The sequence below is a fragment of the Bombus vancouverensis genome, chromosome 3, assembly GCF_051014615.1.
Source record: "Bombus vancouverensis nearcticus chromosome 3, iyBomVanc1_principal, whole genome shotgun sequence".
In the NCBI taxonomy this organism is placed as follows: Eukaryota; Metazoa; Arthropoda; class Insecta; order Hymenoptera; family Apidae; genus Bombus; species Bombus vancouverensis.
Genome location: NC_134913.1, coordinates 16054256 through 16078924, shown reverse-complemented (window position 1 = coordinate 16078924; position 24669 = coordinate 16054256). Strand labels below are relative to the sequence as shown.

General features: G+C 38.9%; 1 long non-coding RNA gene across 1 annotated transcript in view; it reads left to right on the top strand.

Moving 5' to 3' along the window:
* Positions 1-24669, top strand: part of LOC117153967 (uncharacterized) — a 79590-nt gene that overhangs the window by 30382 nt on the left and 24539 nt on the right. The window contains exon 4 of the long non-coding RNA XR_013057929.1: positions 5694-5809. This is a non-coding gene — a long non-coding RNA (uncharacterized LOC117153967). The remainder of the gene's footprint in view (positions 1-5693; positions 5810-24669) is intronic.

Below are 24669 nucleotides of genomic sequence, written 5' to 3'. Positions count from 1 at the left end.
CCTCTTAATTAACGTCGACGAGAGGCTCGCTCGTGTGCATCCCTTTACCACCTTCCGCCACCTTACCCACGTTGCCGCCTCGCTAACAGCCTGTGGAAATTGCCGCGGTTACGCGTTGTCGGCGAAAGAACCACGATCAGAGGTAGGCTTTCCAAAAACGAGGCTGCCGTTCCACTGTTTTGGTACACAATTTAGTTAAAGAATCGCGAAATGACGTCACCTACACCGAGAATTTTTATGCTTTTTCATATTTTTATAAATATAGCTAAAGAAATGAAATCTATATGTATATATAAAAATTTATTTCAGTCTCCAGTTTTTCCATCCTATGTGTATTGATATAATGATAAAATAATTTGGATAATAATAAAATAACCTAATTAGTCTAATTAAAATAAATAAATTTCATTCAATTTGAAAAGTGTTATACATATATATCCTCCACAATCGCTTTTATTGGATAACATAGAATATATATATATATAACATAGAACAGAAATAGAAGGAGAATTCCTCTGAGGAAATATTAAACATCGAGGCGAACGCAATTAAAGGTACATAGCGATATCTCGATATTAAACTACATTCTTCCTTTATGGAAAAGGTATTGCCCGCACAAAGCGTCTACGATACGCCTCTATATTTCACTTGGCAATTAATCCAAGCGCTCGGTCCAATAAACTCACCGATCAAATAAATCTCGAGCGAAATTTATCCACCGTTAACAAATTTCCACTAAACAACCATATCAAAAACAAATCTCAACGAATCTTTAAGAGACCCAAGTGGATTTTTAATTAATGGCGAAAAATCCTTAAAATTCTTAATCTCTCGCATTTCCATTTACAATCGATGAATGATAAATGTTTCCCAATGAAGCTATAACACTTGCGGACGAAAAATTTTTCAGATATTCCTCCGAAATCTTGGAAGATTAAAAGTTACCAATCATCGAAATTTGTCGATTCCACGTAAACTTCTCAAGAGCGAAGCATTAATTTCGAAATTATTAATTCCCACTTAACGATCACGCGAAGCATCAACCTCGGAAAATTGTTTAGAAACTTCCATTTTTTCTAATTCACGAGTCATAAATTTCTGTCAATGAAACAGTGAAACCATTGAGCATCGAAGGCGAAACATTTTTTGAATATTCCGTAGAAATCTGAATAGTTCGAAAAAATTTGCAAGCTTCGAGAATCGCCGATTCTACGTTAATTCCTGGAGATCAAAATTAATTCCACGACGAAAGTGAGGGAAAAAGGAAGTGAAAAAAGATTGTAGAAAACGATCAAGGGGATAGGGTTGAGAGAGGTATGAAAGAATCGCGCGAAGAAACGCGAAGAACAAAGGTGGAAAATGGAGAAGGAGGAGAGAGAGGGTGGAGAATAAAGCGGAAAAACGCGGCCGTTCGCCGCAAGCTCAATTTCCACGGAATGCGAGCGGCGCACGATCCACTTTTCTACTTTATCGTATGAGAGAGACTCGGCCGTTTAAGCCCTGCCGCTCGATCGACAAGGAAATTTCTGCACGAGTTCCCTGGGATTATGTTGTTCTCGTACTCGTAAATTCGCCGGATGTACTTTAATAAATTCCTAAGGACCATTCACGACCAGTTACTTGCTTTACGCTTTCAACCGACCACGTATACTTCTATTCCGTTAACGATTCTTTGAATGGACATACCGTTCTCCGCGAGTACTAAACTATGAATATTAAGAATGACAAAATAATTTTTGTAGGTGATATTTTAGAGACAAATACCGAAGAAAATGGTACGGTAATTTTTTAAATCGTTGATATTCGATCAATCGAATATTGATTTTACACGATGAAATTTTTAAGGACAAACGTTAAACAAGAGAATATATAGTGCAATAATTTTCGCGGTTTTTTCTATTCAGTCGATCGTGAATGTTAATTTAATAATCGATACTAAACGGAAGATTTAGAACAGAAGAATCTTTAAAAATTCGACAATGTCACAGAATGAACGAAATACTGTGATCCACTTACTTCGACTTACTATATAAAATCCACTATTATTTCACCAATGTAATCGAAAGATAAATCCAAACATCGAACATGTCCTCATCCCCTATTTCTACTCGCATACTGGTTCGAAGTCGAAGCGTACTGGTCAGCCTGCAACCATAAATACAGTCGGAACTGTCGATACGGGGGATCGGTTTCTTGCGCAGGACATTCAAAATTCCCTGGTATCCGTCTGCAAAGTGGATTCCGATAGGAACGTCTCTCGTCCCCTTCCTCTCTTCCTATCTTTCGCCTTTATCCGACAATAGATTGTCTCCGAGTCAAACGTCCTGTCGTTCTAGCCTCTAATCCGTGGGCGGAACGTCTGTCTCGCTAAATGGCCATCCAGCAAGCCGACTGTAACAGGATTTCACGATCCTTGCGGCGAATTCCAGGGCCACGAACGCACGCGGATGTTCCGTATTACACGGCCACAACCCTCGAATCGATCTCCGGTACACTTTCCTGGCGTTACTTGAGCGCTACTATCAAACGAGATACCCTAACGATGTAAATTACAAGCCAGTCCACTTGTCCGTCTTCTACGTCCACGCAACTTTCAACGATTTCCCGTGGTTGCGAAGTTTCAATTAAAACGCGTGAAAATATTAGTAGTAAATTGAATGTACAGAAGTAATTGAACGTTCGTGTAAGTCGAATATCACGAGCAAATTATTATTCAAGGTTTTGTTGATTATCGTATTTCGTAGACCCCAAATTTCCAACTATTAAATCTATAAAGCATAATCTGGAAGTTACGTTTGAAATAAAGAAGATGTTTAAAAATATTTTCAAAATTCTATATACTAAAGTTCGATGATGTGAAGTTATTGAAACCTGCTGAAAATTTAGAGATCGAAACTAATGAAAATAACTCTGAACTTTGGTGTAGCTTTCAACCCCTAAACATGGACGGTTTGGAATTAAAGATAAAACACCCGTCGAATACTTTTAATTAAATCTGCGAAATTTTATCAAAATTCTTCTAAATTATCAATTGGTTTCCAATACTCGAATGATTGAAAATAACAATCGTTTTCAATCTATCATAAAACAGGTAACGTCTGACTCAACATTCCGTTTCCCCTTTTCCCTACAGGTTCGCCAACCCTCGGTGATCCTCGGATTCGTTTAGCCTCGAATTAATTTCCCAGACAGCGATCCTACAGCTATTCAGGACATATAACGGATGAAACCGGGGATTCCTTTGTTATCTTCCTTATTTAGGTGGGTCTTGGTGTCTGATTCTGTTTGTCGGCGTGTGTTTGTTGGGTCTTTAGTTTGGTCCAGCATCCTGTAACGGAGACGAGGTTTTACGGAGGATTTAGGGTTGTTTATGATTCGTTTCGTGCGGTTAGAGGAGGTTGCTAAGTTGCGATCGGTTGGATTACGGTTGGTCCTGGGATTATACGTTAGATGAGAGGGTTGTGAGAATTAGAGGCTGAAAGATTGGGAGATGGATATTTGGAAATTTATTACGTATAAATACAAACATTTATTATATATAAAAGAATATAAATAAATTTTAGTAAAAGGAGTATACTAATGAAATATAACAGCATATTAGGATTTAATAATATACTTTGTACGATGTTTCTTTTCATAAGTATATATAGGTATGCGATATACGTGTATATATAACAATTATTCTTGAGTAGGCAAATATTCATTATCAAATTTTCTGATTCATATCGACAATCCACAAGATATTTGAAAAGACATCGGTACCATTCGATATATTGCCATTTAGGATTTTTCACCTCGCCTACATTTTCTTCCGACTTTGTTAAGATATTCGATAAACTGACAAATTGTGTTTGCCGATTTATATCAACGATCCGAAATACTCAATGTTTTAGAATACCTACGTGCACTATCGCTTGTTAAATATTTACTTGAGCAATTTTAACAGACTAAAAAATAAATTACTTCCGAACAAACCGACTAATAGGCGATAATTTTATCGATATTTTCTCAATAAAGTACGTGTTTACAGCAACCCTGTTCGATTGTAGGTACATCGATGAAATGGATAAATACTTGTAAACAGGAATGTAAATATCCATCGACGTAGAGCACTTTACCCTCGATCGAGCAATGAACACCAAAACATCCATGTCTCTCCCAAACTCGATCTGGATAGCCGTCGAATGATTCACCCTTTCGGTGGAATTTAATTACCCCTAAATTCGATTCGACGAGTATTTACCAGAACTGGTGAAAACGATCCCCAGGTGGTGCATAGTCGAGTCGTTTGCAGCGTAGTCGCGAGGCATTTTTGAGCGGAATGACGCGCGATTAAGCTGGCAATACGGGAGTACTCGAGAAGCGAGTCGTTAACGTCGAGCATTCGTAAACTTCTCTACCGGGGATTTCACAGGATTTAGAGGGGACTTGCTCGCTTAAAGTCCGACCATGAACGGATGGACAATTGTGTCGACGTCGAATGTTAAGACGCTCTTTGAGTTTCCTTTCCTCCTTTCTTTCTCCCTACTTTTTTCCCTTCATTGTCGCGCACTTCCTCTTTGTCGCAGATTTCAGGGTTCGGTTAAGCGTAAGAAATCTTAAAGATTTCAGGCAAACTTTAATCAAATGGATGGATACGATGACTTTTTTCTGCTTTTTCCTTCCTTTTTTTTTAATTGAACGATACCATAATTTTATCCAACAGGAATTATCAACAAAATGGAAGGAGAGAAGAAACTGATCGAGAAAGTTCTTCTTTCAAAATACCAACACTAACTTCTTCTTCCATAAAATCTTTCTATTTGAAAAATAATAATCTGTTCGATAACTGAAACTACGTTCTTTCTTCTTTTTTACATCACGCGATTTCGTTCTAAAAGAAATATCACCCGCACCTCTATTCCCATTTAAATTCAAATTTTCCCGCCACTTCTTCGCCACAGTCTATATAGTCAATTTCCATCTTCGGAAACTCAATTTCCACCGTAGTCGAGAGTGAATTTACATAAAGCTATTTAATCAAGAAAATATCGATGCACGAAAATGCATGGATTAGGCGAATACAATGCACAATTAACGATAGTAACTCGCGGAAAATTGGTCCGCCAAGTTCGAGCTCCGTTTAATATAATGGAAATCGGTAAGACGGGATAGGAAGTTGCGCAACGGGGGGTTGAGATCAATTTTGCCCACGGCCATTCAGTGTCAAATCGCTCGAACAAAGTTGAAATCACGCTGCGACAACACCGATAACGACATTCATGATGCACGCTCGCCTCCATTCTCCGTTTCCTTCCACCTTACACGGAACGAATCAGTTTGTCGAACGTTTACGAACGGTGTGGACTTGCTTACGAGCGTGTTAGCGAAGCTGCTGTTGCTGCGATGCACAGTTTATTACGTGTACATATGTACGTTCATGTATAATAACGATTATTGGGCGTTTCTTGGCTAAAGAATTATTCCAATATTAAGGAATTTACTACCATGGAGAGAAGATTTTGTTAAGCATTGTTTTTATCGCGAATGGATAGAGGAACGATATGGATTTGCAATGGTGAGTTGAAAACACTTCATTTATTAGGTTATCCGAAAAATTTCTTTCTTTCTATAAGATGATAATAGATGAACAACAATTGTTTGGGATTTGGAGTGGCCACCTGGTAATTACCGCGACGCTTTATGTGAACCAGATGCGATCCTCGAGCAGGACGACCGTCAAGGGTCTACCCTAGTGCGGACCCATCATAAACAGTGGGCCTATTGAACAGTCAAGGTACTTTAGGAACCCACGGAAAAAACCCATAAGGTACGTAACTTCTATATTTTATGGTACATCTCAGGAAGACCGGAAACGCGAGTCTTCCCCAAGAGTAAGGTCACCCGCGCGCGAACCTTCATTAGGGCGGCCAGCCCATCCTCAAACATACGTCTTTACCCAATGATCAGTTAGGAACAGACTTGAGACACACCCACCACGAACTTTCCTCTACGACAGCAACATCACCAAGAGTCACTCTTGCACCAGTATTCTAAGAGTCAACATATAACAGTATTCAGTCAGTGACAATTATATTTAACAGTATAACCAGTGAACTAAAAGACAGTTGTATTCAGAGTACTGAGTGGAACAGTATAACCAATGAACTAAAAGACAGTTGTAATCAGAGTATTGAGTGGAATAAATAAGGTGAACTAAACCTCGCTCTTTACATTTATTATAATCCTCCACCTTGGACGCTAATAACGTTCAAGGCTCGCGATACCAACCGATCAGTTGTACCTGACTGGTCGCTAGTTAGTTGAGTGTCGCAACAACAATTTCTGTTTTATGTTATTTTATTGAATTAGGTATGATCCATTTCGTTCTATTTCTATTATTATTTTCGTGCATAATTCAATAAACTAATATAAACCGAAAAACATTGTGCGCCTATTATTTCCTCATAGAATAAAAGAAACTTTTCGAACAACCTAATACAAAGCATTAAGGAATATTAGAACGTATACTTTAAATGTCACATTCTTATATTTGAATGTTTTAACCTCTGGCAATTATAAATAGATTACATGACAGTGTTGTTGTCGGTGACAATAATTAATGAATTTAGGAGATCAAGTTCGCTATTATAATTGATCAAACCGAACGAAGTTACTTACGAGGAAACGATCGCATTTCTACGTAATTCAGTACAATGAGCTAAATATTGGGAAATCAGATAGGGTCTATTTAATATAGTGATATTTGTGCTGAATGTTTAATCGACTCAGCCTGTCGAAACTTGTACAATATTACATTAGCGGCTATCAACACTGTTTGAACAAATAATCATAATTATAGTTAATAATGCTGTTTCGTAGCAAATGTATGTTCCATATTGTACGTGCTATTTTGTAACTATCGAAACGCGTGTACAATGTGTATAGTATGCAGTATTGAATTTAATTTTATATTATTTGACATTCTGCTATTCGTATAAGGAAATCGTTCGCGGAGATAATTTTATTTTGTTTTAAACGGTGAACAACATTCTAAATTTTATTTTTTGAATTTTTAATCCAAATCCGAGTTTTTAATTTTTTAAGCCTGAAGCATTTAGATCCGTTAATCTGTAAATTTACGAAGTTTTATATTTACAAAATTTTAACCTTGAAATTTGTATACTTTAAAGTCTCGGCTTTAGTTTTAAGTTACAGCTATTGAAAAATTAATCTAAGATATAGCCTAAATATTTGTTAAAAACAGCAGTTTAAAATACTTTAATACTCAGTTGATTAGCAGCAAACGTTAATACACCTTTGCACAAGTACGAGACCAAAGTGACCAGTTCGCAAACGATCCTCCAATTATATCAAACGTTACGCAAATTTTCAACGTACCAATTAAAATGCAGCGTCGTACAGTCGGTGTACTGCATACCTGTAAAACGACATGCTCGTTTGAGCGAACGATCCGCTAATTATTTCCAGCGACAAAGTTAAAACGAAACGAACGCGACTTAGCCTATACGTGTATACAGAGCACCAGTCAGTTTTTCGATGTCCAGGTGTTTGCAAGTCGACCAGCTAGTCAAACTTGTCGCGACCTATTATTTCATGCCGTGTACGCTACGACCGGAAAAATATCGCAAAAGAATATTTTTCTAACTGTCACCGGTTGTTTACTTGGTCCAGTAAAAGCTGGTTAGTTGTCGTGCCCGGGAAAGCTAACAACATTTTATGCTTTAGCACCTCGAACCTGTTAATTTTTAAATTTTCAAACTTGCATTTGCTCACTTTTTAATATTTGCACGCCTCCAAATTTATTAACTTACGCAATAAATCGGTAAATTTAGGAATTTCTTAATTCGCAAAATTTGTCATCTTCGAAACTTTAAATTTCCAAATGAAAGTAACAAGTTATAACTTTTATCAATTAGTATCAATTTTATACAATTTGAGATTCACGTGTCTGAATGTAGATCAATTAAATTTTTAATTAATATTAGTTAATTTTTTCACACATAGCCATCCTTCCAAAAAAGATATTGCGCGGTGTGAACGAAACTAAAAACTATTTGGTCAACGTGCCGCGGAAGACTAAAAATTTTCTCGGGCCAAGAGGGAATATCCATCGAATTTTATTTCGTTTGGAAGATAAAACACGGGGGAAAGGACATATCGACTCGTCGTGTCGTGAAAGAAACACAATAACGCCGGTGCCGAGGGAGAAATTGTACGTTCGGGCAGGATATTTATCGACGATGAAACCATTTGTACGTGTATTTAGGTTGCTCGCAAGAGATATAATTGCAAGAAACAGTTTTAGCGATATTTGATTTAGCGCTTGGGAACAGTTTTGGTGAATTTGCGTTTAGTGAAATAGAACAAGGTAGAAGAAAAGTATAGTGGAAATATCTAAATTGGAAATGAGAAACTTGTTTCAGTATGTAGCTACACATTGCAAGTTGTATTATATGGTGCGAGTTGATTTTCGCAAATGGTTCATCGAAACGGATAGTAGATTTATGCAAAATATAGGATGAAAAACTATCGATTGCTTGATTTTGCAGCCACCTATTATCCTCTAATCCTTCCTTCATTTCCCAATATTGAAATTTCTAGATATTTCGAACGTTCTCCAACATTGTCAAACAATTTTCTAGTCGCTTTTCTAGTCTAATCATTTATCAAGCATTCCCATTTCGATTAATCGCTAACTATTCGCCAACTACTATCATTGAATATTATTACTACACGATCAATTAAAATAAAGTAGCAATAACGTCCACAAGATCCTAGAAAGATTCGAGAAGGACTATTGAACTGGCATTTTTCAAATACAGAACCAGATACGGAAGGAAGGAATGAAATTAAAGTCGCAACTAGTTACAAGGAGCATCCTCTCTTGCAGACACTTTTGCATTTAGATGACCATGCTAACGAGCGTATTACAGTTTCTTCTCTGACGTTTGCCTCTGTTGGTCGGAGCAGTTTCCGGCCGTACACGGCAAGTCGTGGGAAAAATTCCCAACTAGGACGACGTCCAACCTGAAAACGGTCAATTCTCTATCCCGTTTCTCTTTGCCATTTCATCTCTTTCTGGCCCTTTGACACGGGATATGCGCTTACGTAATTGCGCTCGGGACAAACGAATACGCAACGCTACAGAGCCACCGACCAAGGGTAATTAAGCCGGAAGACATGGGACTAAATTACTTGTTCGGGGATACCGACGCTTATTTCCCCCATTTCGAAACGTCGGGACAAAACAAAACCGACCGGCGAACCTCCATTAGCTTTCTCGGTGAAAGTTTCCAATGTCAGGCTCGATTGATCTCTCTCTGTGTAAGAAAGTTTTTCATTTAATCGATCGATAGACTACGCAGGTGTATGGGTTGAAAAATGCACGGGAAATAGTATCATTTAAATTAGTTTAATTTTGATTAGAGAAACGTGGAAGATGGAATAAAGTACGACGTCTATTTTTATCGTTTGCTACAGTTCTCAGGATTATTTTTCTTTTGAATGTTCAACGTGTGAACGATAAATTAATGAAACGAGCAATGAAAATAATTTATGCAATTATTGGACGTGTCGCGCGTGTGTGACGCTAAACAAAAACCTATTATAATGTAGCGGGCGAATTTGAATATCGACTTAGTAATTAATGCGACTGGAGCAATTATCGGTGCTCATTTGGTTACAGGGGTTGATATTCGCGCGTAATGTATGTAGATCAAACGGGATTCCACGTGATCATACAATGGCCTGTGTTCAATAATGTATAATTTCCTTCTGATAAATAACAAAAGACCTGTCCAACAAACGAACGTTGTAAAAAACTTTGTAAAACTGCTCCAAAACTCCAAACGAAGCATCACGTTCGCCCTTAGAATTTTCAACATTTTCTTAATAAAATTAATGAATAAATAGAAAAATTGATAAATAGATTAATAATCATATATATTGTGTACCGATAATTGACTCTCAAATAACACTAATATAGTGTAATACAGAAAATAATCTTCCTGCAGCCTAACGTTCGTACAGCAATGTCTGACCAAAGTTGCGCGCGCGTCTCATTCTACTGAATTGCCGTTCAATCTCGCGATTTTGCAAAATCGTTTATCTTTTTAATTCAATCCCATGGTTTCGACGAACATTTTAATTTTCCACTGCATCGAAACTTAAACGTTAGTTTTTAGCTGCGTATGAAAACTAAAACTAAAAAACAATATAAATATATAACAGAAACGCGTACTCGCTTATAGATGAATGTTCTGTTCGTGCTTTTATTTTGTCCCCGTTTTTTGTCCATTTCCCCCTGGTAAAGAGAATGGTTCTTCGAAAGCACTTTAATTTCGATCAAAAATTACATCGGCTACCGGCTAAAAAATTGAAGTTCTCCCTGCCCTCCGACGACGGAACAAAAGCGTCGACGATTTTTCGCGGCGAACGTTAAAACGTTGTTAGCATCCGGTTTTGCGGTTGAAATCCGCGTTTCAAAACGACACCACGGGTTTTACCGCTGGTCCTTTACCCACCGTGAATTTCTCGCGATAATTATTGTCTACGAGCCAGAGTGGCTGGCAGTCGACGCTCTAATTAGCGCTTTCTCGTTCGCGAACCACCGGAAGTACTCTGGCTCCTTGACGCAAGATACCAAATAGGATGATGGCGTCCAGGATGTTTCTAGAGATACATAAAGCTACGAAAACGGAGCAATAAGGCAGTGAAACGTGCTTTAATCTCCTTAAGTTGTCTGGAAGGAACAAGTAAAGGGGAATTCTTTGAATTTGTTCCTGATTTATGATTACTATTTTCTTTTTAATATTAGTTATAGCGTGGATGCGATATAAAATGGATTCTATGAGAGGCATGTCGTCGAAGACCCACGAAACAAGGGAAACAAAGAAATGAGGCGTCTTTTAATCTTTTTCGATTGTTTGGAAGAAAAAATCCTTTGAATTCGTTTTTGGTTTATGATTTACCATTTCTTTTTCTAATTACAATGGAATGGAATGGATTCCCCAAATTACATCTCCAGTTGCTTCCATTAATTTTACATAAAAGTTTACTTGTTTCTCAGTCACTCGTAATCTATAGAAATGTTTATACCCGCACTATTATACGAATAAAGATAAACCATTGTCATGCTTATAATTAGCATCGTGTTTTTGCGATAACGATTGGTTTGTGGAGATATAGATTTTAATTGCGACGACGCGACGAGGCAAACACAATTAAAAAAAAAAGACACTTGGAACGTATCAGCATACTGAAACGCGACAATTAGCGACATCAGAAAGGAAAGAGGAAACCCGTATGGCTATGTTCTGCATCGATGCGTTCGGTTGCAATAAACGGTTATCGGATATCTGTTGATCCGATATTGTATTAAATGATAGCTGGTTTTATTGCTAATAGCCTGGTAATGCGTTTTATAATTTATTACGAAAATTACAAAGCGACGGTGTAATGCTGATACCCCTTTGATTCACACAAGCGAACAATTATTATCATGTAGCAATACATACTACGTTCTTTTATAAAATCATTATTGAAAGTTATCTTTTACGGTATTATATCTTTTGTAAAATATAGCTAATTCCTATTACGAAACATAGTTTATACTGACAGTATGTTTCTCAGTGGTACGTAAGTATGTTTTTATTGGTAAATGATTATTTATTTCCACTTAACCCCTTTTCTACATTCCAATTGATATAACGTTTGGCGTAAACTTCAAACAATTCAATTGAATAATTCCATTAAAACGTTCATTTACTTGTCGAATTAAAAAAATGTTTTAACAACGAAGAAATATAACTGTGTGAAAAGTAAATGAAAGCCAGCACATGATAACCCGAAAGTTCTAGCAAAATTAATATACATAACAAAAGAGCCACGATGCTTCAGAAATTAGGTAATACCGTCACGTTATAGTCCCTATCCCCTCTCCCATCAAAACTTCCATCTTTCAACCAGAAGAAAAGCCACAAAGTACCGCGTTCGACAAGCTCGAATTAAACCCACTGAGAAAGCGTACATTTTACCTGTATACGCGCGTATATAAATATACTACCAAGGAAGCGTAAGAGGCAGCCAGAGGGGAAGTTCCCGAACAGCAGCTTAATTGTCGTAGGAAAACGAGCGAACAGGACATTAGAACACGTCGATTAGCTTCGAGGACAATGACGAGAACGCAGCTGGTCCGTTACGATTTAACGAGCGAGGGTGGTCCGGTCCAGTTTCGCGAAAGGGCTCGGTTACGAAAGTTCGGTGTTGGCGCGACTGCGTGGCCGATTGCCTGGAAAATGAGAAACGTGGACTCGCGTTAATTAGGATCTCGACCTTCGAACCCTGGTCCACAGGTATATATGATAATTATTGAGAGAAATGCCGTTTAATAGCGCGCAATCTGAAAACGTATGCAATCGTTGGCCATTAATAAAGGATCCGCGAGTTCGCGCTGTTATTTACGAGCATAATTTCTCCGTTGCGCATGCCGAGCGATGTACTTTTTGTTTGGCTCATTATCACGGCATTGGAGGCAGAAGAACGGAAATTATCGATACTATGGGGTGGAAATGAGATCAACGTTTCCCATCTCTCACGAGTTGGTTGGGATTTGCATTTCGACGTTGAAAAATTTCCCAGTTTCCGGTGTATTAGCGATCGCGTGGACAAATTAGTAGCGTAGAAGGTTATAATTTTTCAAGAATGGTTTCTAATTGAGAGATTGTAACGACGAATGATGCGCATTACCGATCATAATTATATATGTAAAACGATATAACGATATCGTGAAATGTGTATGTACAGACGTAATTAAAAAAGAAATAATTAATTCCAAAAGGCTAAATTACCGCGAAAATGATTCGTTCGCGAAGAGAAAATTTAAAAAGAGAGGGTTTAGTGCTCGAAGAGGGTAGAGAGGAAAATTCCCCGGAGTCGGTTTATCGCGTGCTCAAAGAAGTAATTCTAAAGTTTGATCCCGGTGGGTCGAATTGGCTCGCAAATGAGGGAACACTGGAGAACGTTAATTAGGGGGTACGTCGGACACGCGAGCTCTCGCATATGCCCCTCGTCGACAATCGTACACGGTGTGTTACATCGATTCCGGTTTTTAAAGCGGCTGGTTCGTTAAAACTTCCCCGCCATCCGGTCGACTCGTTTCTACAATAACCAACGACGATCGGGAACAGGATAATCGCGTCTACCTACCCTCCAATCATCCACCGTACCTAATTAACAATTGACAGGGCTCGAAAAAAATTTGTATTGGAATTTACGAGGAATATGATCGAAGAAGAGAAAAGAATAATTGAGAAGTGTTTTTTTTAAAAGAGGATCTAGGGGCCTATGATAAAATGATAAAGAAGGTATTTGAACTTACGTGCTTATTGTATATGCTTATGTACTTCACGTGCTTATTTTTAACAGAACCTGTTTTAATTACAAAATTGATTTTACTCCAATGATTGTGTCCTTCGTAATCAGCATAATTGCGTGTAATAGAATATTATGACGCTACTAAATTGATTTTTAGAAACTAATATGGAGTAATAAAATTAATGATTCTAGTCGCTGTTCAAATTTTAAATCGTAAAGCGGATTAAGAAGGTTTTTGCGAAGTGACAGATAGACATGATATTTGATTTATTAAATATATGTACCGAATTCGCCATTTTGTTTAATCCTTGTGATTCTCTGTACGTTTCAGTACGTATACGTACTATCGTTTTCTCTACTGTTCGTTTTCCTTTAGTGCAAACTACCTGTCGATTATTTTCACGTAGGATCGAAAGCATTTCAAAACAGCTTGCTTCGAAAACGCGGCTCGCGTAGCCGACAAAATATTCTCCTTGTAGAGAGGGTGCCTTTTTTTTATTCGTCCTCTTTTTTTTGTGACCAACCGACGACGAGTTAAAGCCAGCCAGACGATAGGTCATTAAAATGCAAAGCGAGGATCAAAGGATGGGATTGGATCTACCGTTAGGGGTGTATGGCTGGCTGCTGCCGCCGTGCCGCCTCGAAACTTTTTCTATACACGCGAAATCGAAATCCAACGTGCAAAGGTGACACGCTGGCTTAACTACCGGTGAACGTATTCTTCTTTCCTCTTTTTACTGCGAGAAATCTTCTTTGTATTTTTCCTTTCTTTCTTCTTTTTTAATTTTCATTTCAACTACTATCTTTGTCTTCATTTTTATTATTCTTTTCTTTTATTTTGACGAGTATTCTGTCCTCGTTTTCCTTTTTTGGTCTTCTAAACCGCGTCCTGCGTCACAGTACGCGATGTCCAGTCGCACGGCAGATATTTCAATTTTTCAACAGTTACACGCGTGTAAATGACTGTCGAGCGAAAGCAAATCGCAATACGAAATTGATCTGCGGGCCAGCGATTTTCTCTCCATCTTATGGTGCACATAAATTACTAAAATTTATTAAATTAACAGTAGAAAGTATACTGTATTTGACCCGAGACTGCATTTTTATTTGACGATCCAAGTCGTGAGAGTCAGGTACATCGGGTGTTTTCAAAATTCTTGCGACATATCGAATGTAGCGGCCTAAAACAATCGATCACAAGTCCGCCGTTCTGAGCGTAACAGATGTAATTGCATCGCGTGTGTTTAGCTTTTTCCCATCATTCAGCTTGTCGTCGTTGAAGAAGAAAGAGGACATCGCCGTGAAGGACTATGATTATGGTAGAGTTAGAAAGAGAGCGAAAATCGCTAGAGGGAATTTTTGTTCGACTCGCAAAAGCGGCGACATCCTTTTTCCACGTGGCGGTCCCTCGAATATTCCCGTGGGAGTGAGGATCGTACACAAACTGGCGAGCACATGCACAAACATACACAAACGTTGGCGTGCGAGCGTGCACAGCCTCGAAGGGAATAGACACAGCGGGATGAAGTGACAGGAAGTGGAAGGATATTAGCCTGGATGTCACTCGAGGTAATAGGAAGAGGTGAGCAACCCCTCCGTTCCCCCATTTTCTATACGTCCCGAGGGTGCGAGACACCGTGGAACAGGAAAGAGGTCTCTCCAGTAACGACAGCCGTGCCGCTTCTACGCTTTCACCGATGGATTTTCCAGCCGATATCGATACCTCCTTTCGTTCACTCCCTCTTACGTTAGCCAAACTTTATTTCGTTCATTAATGCGACGAATAGCTTCATCTGAATTTTGGCGCTGGCTACACATTTTGGACGTGGATTGACGAAGAATGCCGCTGTTTGACAACGAGTAGTAGGTGGATAGAATAATGTAAAGCGTACTTCTTTCTTTCTTTCTTTTTTTATTTGATACAGATTTTTTTTCGTTCTCGAATGGAGTGGACAATTTCTGCTGAATTTTTGGTGCTGGCTGGTTTGAAGGTAGTTTGATGAAGAATTATGGAGTTCGATGAAGAGTAATGGGTGAATGTAATAATGCAGAAGGTTGCTGGTTTTTTTTCTTTCTCCTTTTTTTCTCTTTGACAGTTGATTCAAACTTTATTTGCTTCTTTAGTTGGATAAATTTTGGTACTGGCTGATTTGAAGCTAGTTTGATGAAGAATTATAGAGTTTGATGAGGAGTTATAGATGCATAGAAGAGTGTAAAAGATTCCAGTTTCCTTTCTCTCTACCTTTTCCTTTTTATATTATAAATTATAGTTATTTGACGATTTTTATTAGGACAAAATACAGCTTCTTCGGAAAATTGAGCAGATTTTGAAACCAAACTAAAAGAGACACGTACAAACACAGCTAAATGTATACGTTACTGATATTCAAAAAATCCTATTACAACTTACTCGCAAATCTCGCTGTAGTTGCATTTTTTTCAATACTTTCAATACTGACAACACGTTTTAATCGAATCGATATGGTTTTTGCAACGAAACCAGTGGAATAATTCTGGACACAACAGTACGGAACAAAAAAGAGAGAGAATTTGCGATTCGCGTCTTTTCAATTACGAATTTACCAACGGAATATCAGCAAAACAAGCCTCCGCATTCAAATGTAAAATACGCAACTGACCGGTTGAAGTTCGCGCGAACAGAGATAACGTAAAAATACCTTGGCAAGTGCCGGATCAATATCCGGATTTACGTGCTTGGAAACTTTTGTAGGCGTCGAAAAATCACCGATGAAAAAGGTAACCGTCGGCAAATTTTCACCGAGAATTCTCTTCCATCACGGTACGCATATCGGTTTATTAATGAATTCTGCAAATTGCACGTTGGTTAGATAGAAACTGAGCTAGTTCAATTTCGTTGAAGCAAAATTCGATCGTACGAAAGTTTCGTCCGTTGAAAGTGGAGCGGAATTGTAAAATGATGAACAAACTATCGGTTTTATTTTCTTTCTCCTTTTCTGAATAAGAAGCTGACTACATAAAGAGAGAGAGAGAGAGAGAGAGTGCTCAATTTTACGTAGTTTAATATGACAAACAGTAACTGTCTGGATTAATTTTTATGTTAAGAAGAAATTTAATTGCGGAATAATGTAAAAAGGAAAGAATTTTATGTATGTGTTCAGCATGTTGAAACGCATACTTTTAAATTAATTTGTTACATTAGAGCAAATTAATCCACATAATGACGTGACTAAGACACCAACGTAGAAAAATAAGGATAATTCTACGAACATTAGTATGTTGAAATGGTACTTGAGATTAATTTTCTAGTTGGATAAAGGAGTAGACTCGTATAATGACGTAATTAACTTAACTCGTTGCCTGTTAACTCGGGCAAAATTAAGTTGGTGTTAATGCCGCGGATAGAGATTGGATTTACGATACGGACGTGACTCCAACGCAATTTTTGAGATTAAGAACTTGCGCGCATTTCCTGTGTCAATATGCTCGCTCCTTTATGCCTAGGAAAAAGTCCAAAATTTTAATTAAGAGTGCAGAGACGTAGAGCCTCTTCGTGATTCTTAGTAGATCCTCTCTTTGTCGTAAAATCTAGGAAATTTAACAAAAGTGTGCTGTCCGTCTCGTGATAAAATTATATTTTGACTTTAAAGTAATAACTGGTCTTTGTAATCTTCTTCGTTAAAAGTTAAGATAGTTTTCAAGACTATAGTATCCCGTAACTTTCAAACTTTATCCTTACGAGTAACGTTAAAGTTTTATTCAATTTTTATTGTATTTGAAATTCTATTTTCCTCATTTTTATTTCGATCATTAGAATATCCCTCGCTTCAATTTCAAATATTCCGGACATAAATATCAAGTTCCATCTTCTCTCGTACCGTTTCGTACAATTATTTCGTCGCAAACTGAATTTTCGACACGGAACTTCGAAAAACGAATTTGTAATACTAACGCAACCTCAAATCTTGGATAACGGTAATCGTTCAAAGCAGGTCCAAAAACACCGCGGAAATTACATCGAGTTTCCCACAAACTTCCGGGGCACGCACCATGCGGTGGCAATAATTATAATTGACATCCGGCGGCGCGTGATGTCGCGAGTACGAGAACGGCCAACGGTACGAATGCCAATTACGAAACGTAACATCGATAATCCGTTAATATATCGTTCAACCAGAAATCTCATTTTGCCATGGAAGCAACATCAAAGAACAACAGAGAGAGAAGGAAAATGAACGACGCGAAAGGTACACTCTCGTTTATAAGTATTGCGACACTTACAACAAATAAGGGAAATTTGAAATATTTATTGTTCAAAATCTTCGACAAGTTCTTTCGTTTATTTAACTTTTAAATTATAAGGAACTCAGTATAGATACAATATACATACAGTACTATTGGGTTGGTAACTAAGCGATCGCGGATTTTGTCAATACCACCTAATGACAAAATCCACAATCATTTAGTTGCAACCCGATAGAATAAAAATCTGTATTTAATTTCCTATTTACTCGATCGCTGCCTTAAACAATTTCGCATCCGCATTACCTACGGAAGCACGAAATAAATTTCATATCAAACGATGAAAATCTCACCGATCATATACAAAGCCGAAAATTCTGATCAATTAATACACGAGATTTAAAATTCTGATTAGTTAAGATACAAGTTCCAAAATTTTGGTCAATTAATAATATACAAATTCCAAGATTCTGATCAATTAACGAACTTCCCCAAAAATACGTTTCGATTATTACGTTTCGTACGAGCTGGGCAGATGTCCAATATTTATTAACGGTGGACGTGCGGCATTTTCATGGCCGCCGCTATGCCTCTCGGTTCGTCGAATCGAGCTCGCGTTAATTCTCGCAAAACGTCAACGGTTTCTGATTTCTCTCGCAAGCCACCGCGAATATTCGCCGGCGCTGCCGCGCTTCCGGTCGCTTACCGGAAGTTTGAACGTGTCCTGGCGCCGCCGCGCCGCCCGAAAACTTGCGACTAACGAGATAATAATTTTGACACGCGCGGAACAGCGCGAGATAGACAAAGTTACCGAGCTGAGTTACACGCGTTCGTACACACACACGTGCGCGCGCGCGTGCTCACATACACACGCATCTACGTACTTATTCTATACGTACGTGTGCGTGAATGAAATTTCGCTCGTAATTGCAACTGCAACTAGAAAAGAGCGACACGCAGAAACGCGTTAATTAGCTACCTAGGCGAAAACTTGTATCACGGATAGATAACAGAGAGACGGGTAGGTATTTGTTTTCGCGAGGACGACGGAAGTGGCGCGTGCCGCTGCCATAACTGTAGTTTATAGAGCCAGAGGGTGGAGTAATAGCAAGGCTGTCGGAAGAACAACAGACGCACACCAAGCGATGACTTTATTCCGTTGATATAGCTTGCGGAGAATGACGAGGCGTATGGTTGGAACAGCAGAATAGCGCAAAAATGGGTAATGGAATTTTCAAAGTTCCTTTTAATTATTACCATGCGAAGAAGAATTACGTTAGTTTTTTTAATTACGATATACGTTTGTCCATTATGAGAGATGTTAGAGATTTTATGGCAAAGGTTTTATCGACAGTTGCGTATTTTGAAGATCTTAGAAGCGTGTTTTAGCCGTTAAGGAACATGTTTAATTATGTCAGATGCTCCTTTCGTGTAAGAACCTTTAGGGAGCAATTTTATCGGAAATTATGTGTTTAATACCGTATATATTCTCGTTACGACAATTTGTCACGGAGTTCGCGGCGAAATGCATATTTCTGAGTACGATGTCTCTTTGCCTTTGTGTGAGAATCAGGCGTCAGCCCTGTTCACCTTTTTGAAAGGCCGATGACAACGTTGGTCGCGGCAGACGGTGTAGCGAAAAATGATCTACAGCCGCGGCTTTTGGGTTCTTTTGAGCCAACGAACGTCCTACGATAAATTGGAAAGCGGTATTCAACGCTTTGAGCCAGCCTGCTCGCGGATCAAAGTCTAACGAGAGAGAGTTACGTTGCTGCGCGACGTATTTCTGAAGTCTGCTGCCTTTTTTCCTACTCGTTTCGCGTGACTCGTGCGACACACCGCACGGAATCGAAAGAGACGTCTCATTCGCGATGGATGGATCGTTTTAAGTACGGTAGTCTAGAATCACCGAGAATTTCCAAGTTTCTTGAATCTACTGGAAAATATATATACCTATGAATACCTTTGAATACTTACCATAGAAAACTTTTATGTATATAGTGTATATATTGTATAAAAAATTTTGCAGTTCCATTGCCACTAGAATGAGACACGATCGCCATGATTATATCGATACAATGTAAGATTAGTGTGAGATTGTATTGAGTTGGTAACTAAGTGATTGCAGATTTTGTTATTAGGTGGTGATGACAAAATCCGCAATCATTTATGTTGAGGTTATTAGATGTATGAACAGAGGAACGCGTAGATAAATTGTAAAGTAGAAAATATATTTTAATACAGAAATGTAAGTACAAGTAGGAATATAATTTAAGCTGGTCCCGATCTATAACTGAAAACCCCGAAGCCATCGTCGCCTGTCTACTGTCTAGGGTATGCCTTCGCCCCAGTCTATTGTCTATACGCTGTCGATGGCTTCAGTGCTTGAGAAAACTAAAAAGACCAGATGTAGAGTTTTCTTAGAAGTGGTGACCACTTCAACAATTTAATTGCCAACCACGTATTTATTAAAAAATTAATACCTGGCATGAAGAACCGCCTTAAGCATATAATAAGCATTAAAGATACGATCGTTTTCTTTTTTAAATTCTTTCTGGAACTACATTGAATTGGACTCGATTTGAACTATTGCTTATATTGCCATTCCGCCTTCACTTTCTTATTCGAAATTTTGCAAAATACACATAATCTCGCATTGTAATTACTATGAAAATTGTCAGCAATACGCTTACAAAAGATATCGTTCAAAAAATATACACGTTCGTTTCGACAAACCTTAAATACCCTGGCAATACCTATCAATATTTCTAAAAGTTTAAGCAGTGGCTGTTGCGAAACTAATGACGATCCTTAAATCCAGTAGGAATGATCGTGAAAAGTAAAGCTCCTTCTGCAAAATGCTTTTCGTTTCATTTCGATCCGACTACTCGTTGCTGAGATATCATCGTTCGAAGAGAATCGAATTTTTCAATAAGACCTCTTATTCGCGTCGCGTCACGAACCAATCGTAACTCTTTGGTGGTGCGCTGGTCAGTGACAGACAGCGTCTGCGCTTTCTTTTACTGTTACTACTAAGTACTAGACATACACATTTCTCGGAAAAGATATAGGTCAGGCCACTGCTGCCTGCTATTCATAGTTCTATAGATCTACAATTACGTATACTTTATAATGCTACATCATCGAAATCAATTGAGATATCGATTTAAATTAAAATACATTGTTAAAGCTACGCTTCTGACTGTGCTCTGAGTAGATAAGGTTTAAGAATCTCGTGATTATTTTGTGAGCATTGCTTATAAAATATTCGTATTTCATAGCGTTGCTACGCCTTGTTTTTTAGTACAGCAAATACTCTAAGTCATTTTCATTTAGAGTATTAGCATACATAATTCAGAATTTTTAAAGCACAGAGTCTAACTACGTTGGTATTCTCATAATCGGTATAATACGTTTAAGTCTCTGAGCTGGAAGATCTCGTATATGCATATGTACGAATAGCCAGTTATCATCGAGTTATCATCGAGAATTCGACGTAACAGTGTTAAAACGTGAAAGTACAACGATGGAAAGCAAAAGAATTCCAACTTTCAAGCGAAAGACCATTTACAGGTTGAGTCGCAAGTAAAGTCAAACTTTTACGAGACAAAGATGCAATCCGATTTTATTGCAATTTATACTTAACTTCAGTTTATAGAAACGAGCAAAAAGGCCGTGTGAAATCGACAAAAAACAGAGTGTGTTAAGAATCGACGCCATTAAGCTTACTAAACCTCGCTAGAGAAAAACGATATAAAGAAAAAATTCAGAGTTGGCAATCAGTGCAGGAAAAGTAGATGAACGAAACGTTATATCGGTGGAGTTTGATCGACCAGCTATTTCCGCGTATTTCTCGAAGGCAAACGGAAGAGAAGAAGGGAATAAAAGGTAAGGAGATCAAACTCGCGTGCCGTAGGAACTTTCTCCTCCTCGCGAAGAACAAACTGGTTAGAACGAGAGAGGGAAAGAGCAACGAAATCGAAGAGGATTATCTGCAACGGGTTTCGGTATTCGGTCTTTCATTGCCGTTTAGAGTTTCTTGCGCTTCGATCAGCTCCGTTTCGTATCTACTTCGAAGGAAGGAAAGTGGCGACCCTTGGTCGTGTTGTTTGCTCCTTAGAAAAGTTTCTAACTCTGAGAATCTTCTGCAATATCGGTTTATGTCGTAACGAAGATCTAATTTCCATTTGAGAATCAGGGAATTTGAACTTTCGCGACTTTTAAGTTGAAACTTCTCTTTTTGACAAATTTCATCGTGACGATAGACGTCGCCTATTACATATATAACATTCTCTGTGAGAGGAATTTCGATCGTCAAATTAGTTTCGTTAAATTTCTAGAACGAGATTGGGATAAATAAAGTAGTGGAACCGATCGACACGGAACATTGTCCGGTCGAACAACTTCCAGATGTCCGTGGCTATTAACGTTACTCCCATCGAGCAGGAAATTGTCACGAGGAAGCGTTTTACCACGGTCCCTTGAGTAGCCGAAACCGATTTTCACGCTTCGCGAAGCAATCGGCTAACGATTCGCGACCAAACCGAAAGCTAATTCGAGTGGATGCTCCAACAGCTGTCATGCTACTTATACGATACATATGGAACCTAGAGAGCACGTGTTTCCACTCCGAACTAGTCGTTTTCCCGCCGAATTTCTGACCCTCGTGTCTCTCCATCACGGCTTACCGACACTCTACTCAATCTACTTTCTGCTGATATTCTTTCAATAGTTACGGACAACTTAATAGATTTTTTTACAATTTGTTCTTAGATCAACTTAGATCTGATACTTTGACTTACGCGTGTATAAATTTATTCACTTTCACACAAAATTATTAAAAACAAGGTGCGGTCCCCAAAGAAGTATACTCCTTAAACTTTCTTCAAATTTTACCCACGTTCTTCGTCTCTCTCACATCTCTCATCTCTTACAAACACGCTCTCTACATCTCTTTTACGTCAAATTTTCTGGTCGCTTCTCAAAATTCCAAATATTCCAAATCAACGTATACATGCAAAAACCCAATTCGCAATAACCATCCATTGCTTCAACATTTTCTTTTTTTTTTTTTGTGCTTTGACAATTCTTTCTTCAACTATCCCAAGACTCTCCCAATCGAATTCCCGATCATGAAAATTCCCTAGAAGCCATGGAGACCCTTGTCGCTATAATTACTTGAATTACCAACTACCATCAGCACTCAAACCGTTATAACAAAATTATCCTCCGTACCACTTCGTCGACCAACCCATCAAAGAAACATCCACCGTCCGGAAGCCCACCGATGGAAACCCCGAAAACCATGATGGAACGTTGGCGGCGGAACGGTTTTGTGGGAGGTTGGCCGATTTCCACGAGGTTTGATGACAAAGGTGTCCAATGCTAGTTCGATAGCGTTCAATAGCACGATCGATAATCGAGAGGACAAAGCATGCGAGATCCTGGCTCGTGTACACGTGTGTTCGCTCTGCGTGGGCACGCGTGCATCCTACGTGCGTCGCGATGGTGTGTGTTTGTCCACGTGCTCCGGAGCGCGCACGATATTTGCCGTAGGAAACCGCACAATGGTCCGTCACACCGCAGCTCGAGCATGGCCGACGTGCCGTAGCTACATGCCAATGCGAAATACGCGGTAACTGGCTGGATTCGAGTGTCGTTACCTGGCACACAAAGCCCTTCTTGCCTTTCGCCTGTGGAAGAAGTCTGAAAAAGAAAATCTCTCCAAGGGTCTGTCGCTTCGAACCAGAAACAAACACTAATTGAACGATTTTTTGAACGATGTTCTCTAAGGATCGCGCATGATGACAAGAGAAAGAGAGTACGTCGACTTATTAAGAATCGTCGTTATTTGAAGACGAGATAACAGACGTAAACGGGATGATTTAAACAAGCAATGGAACGTTGATAACGTTAGCCTAGCTAGCGTTAGCCTTTGGCAGTACCTGCAGAAATTTTCAATTTCATACACGTCGATCAAATCCCAAGAAAGAAGTATCGATATATCCCTCTCTAGATGACAAAAATCTCGTAAACTCCGAGAGCCTTTCGTTAACGATATCGTGCCACTAAAAATGAGATAACTGTTCCAGGATAATGAAAAATATCCCAAGCACCTGAAGAACCTCGACTAAACTTCAACAAAGAGATATTTCGCTACAAGGTGGTGTAACTCCAACCCTTCCAATAGTAGTATCGTACTATAATATCGAAACTCAACTAATTATTCCACGGTAATTTTCAAAATCCCAAACTGCCAGGAAATATATCTAAAGCAGATATTTCCCTCTCTCTAAGAATCGTGTAATTCCAGCCCGGTAACCCTTTCATTGAAACGCAAACACAGTAGCTCGATGGCCATGGCTCATGAATTTCCAACAAAATCGACAGGACACGGGCAGAATGATTTTTGCCCGGAGCTTTAGCCTGGCGAGAAGGATGGGTGATCATTTATTTAACGCGCGTTGCGCAGTTACGCGTATTAAGCAATTGTTTTAATAACCATGGGGCGATCCGTCGGCGCATACGACGCGATCGATGCCGAGTTTAAACGGTGATGCGCGGGACACAAAAGCCATCCAGCCCGGCGGGTACACACGTCCAGATCAGAAAATTAATTTACATGCTCGCGATGGCTCGAGTGTCTGGTATAGGTTCCCCGCGATTGTACGACGAGAGAAGAGCATTAATAAAACCTCTCCGCCTCTCGCGGCTCTCTCTATCCCCGAAGCTGTTTCAAAGAGTAAATCGCGCCCTCGCGACGCGTCGCCAACAAAACCAAGCGGATGCTTGCGATCCTCGATTCAGCGACCAGCTGCAACGGAGATTCTTTGTCCACGTGTTTTTTCCGCTCTCTTGCATCGCGATTCATCTACTGATAATATTAATATTAGTGAATCGACAGGTTGGAAATTTCGCACTGCTTTTAGAAATTTGCATAATTACACGTCAAATAGGAGAATTAGATAATTTGCAATGTGTAAATCGTTTGGTTTACTGTCTAACTCGTTACTGCACTATCTACAAGAGAACTTATTAGTACCGTAGCAGACTTGTAAAGTTTCGCTCATA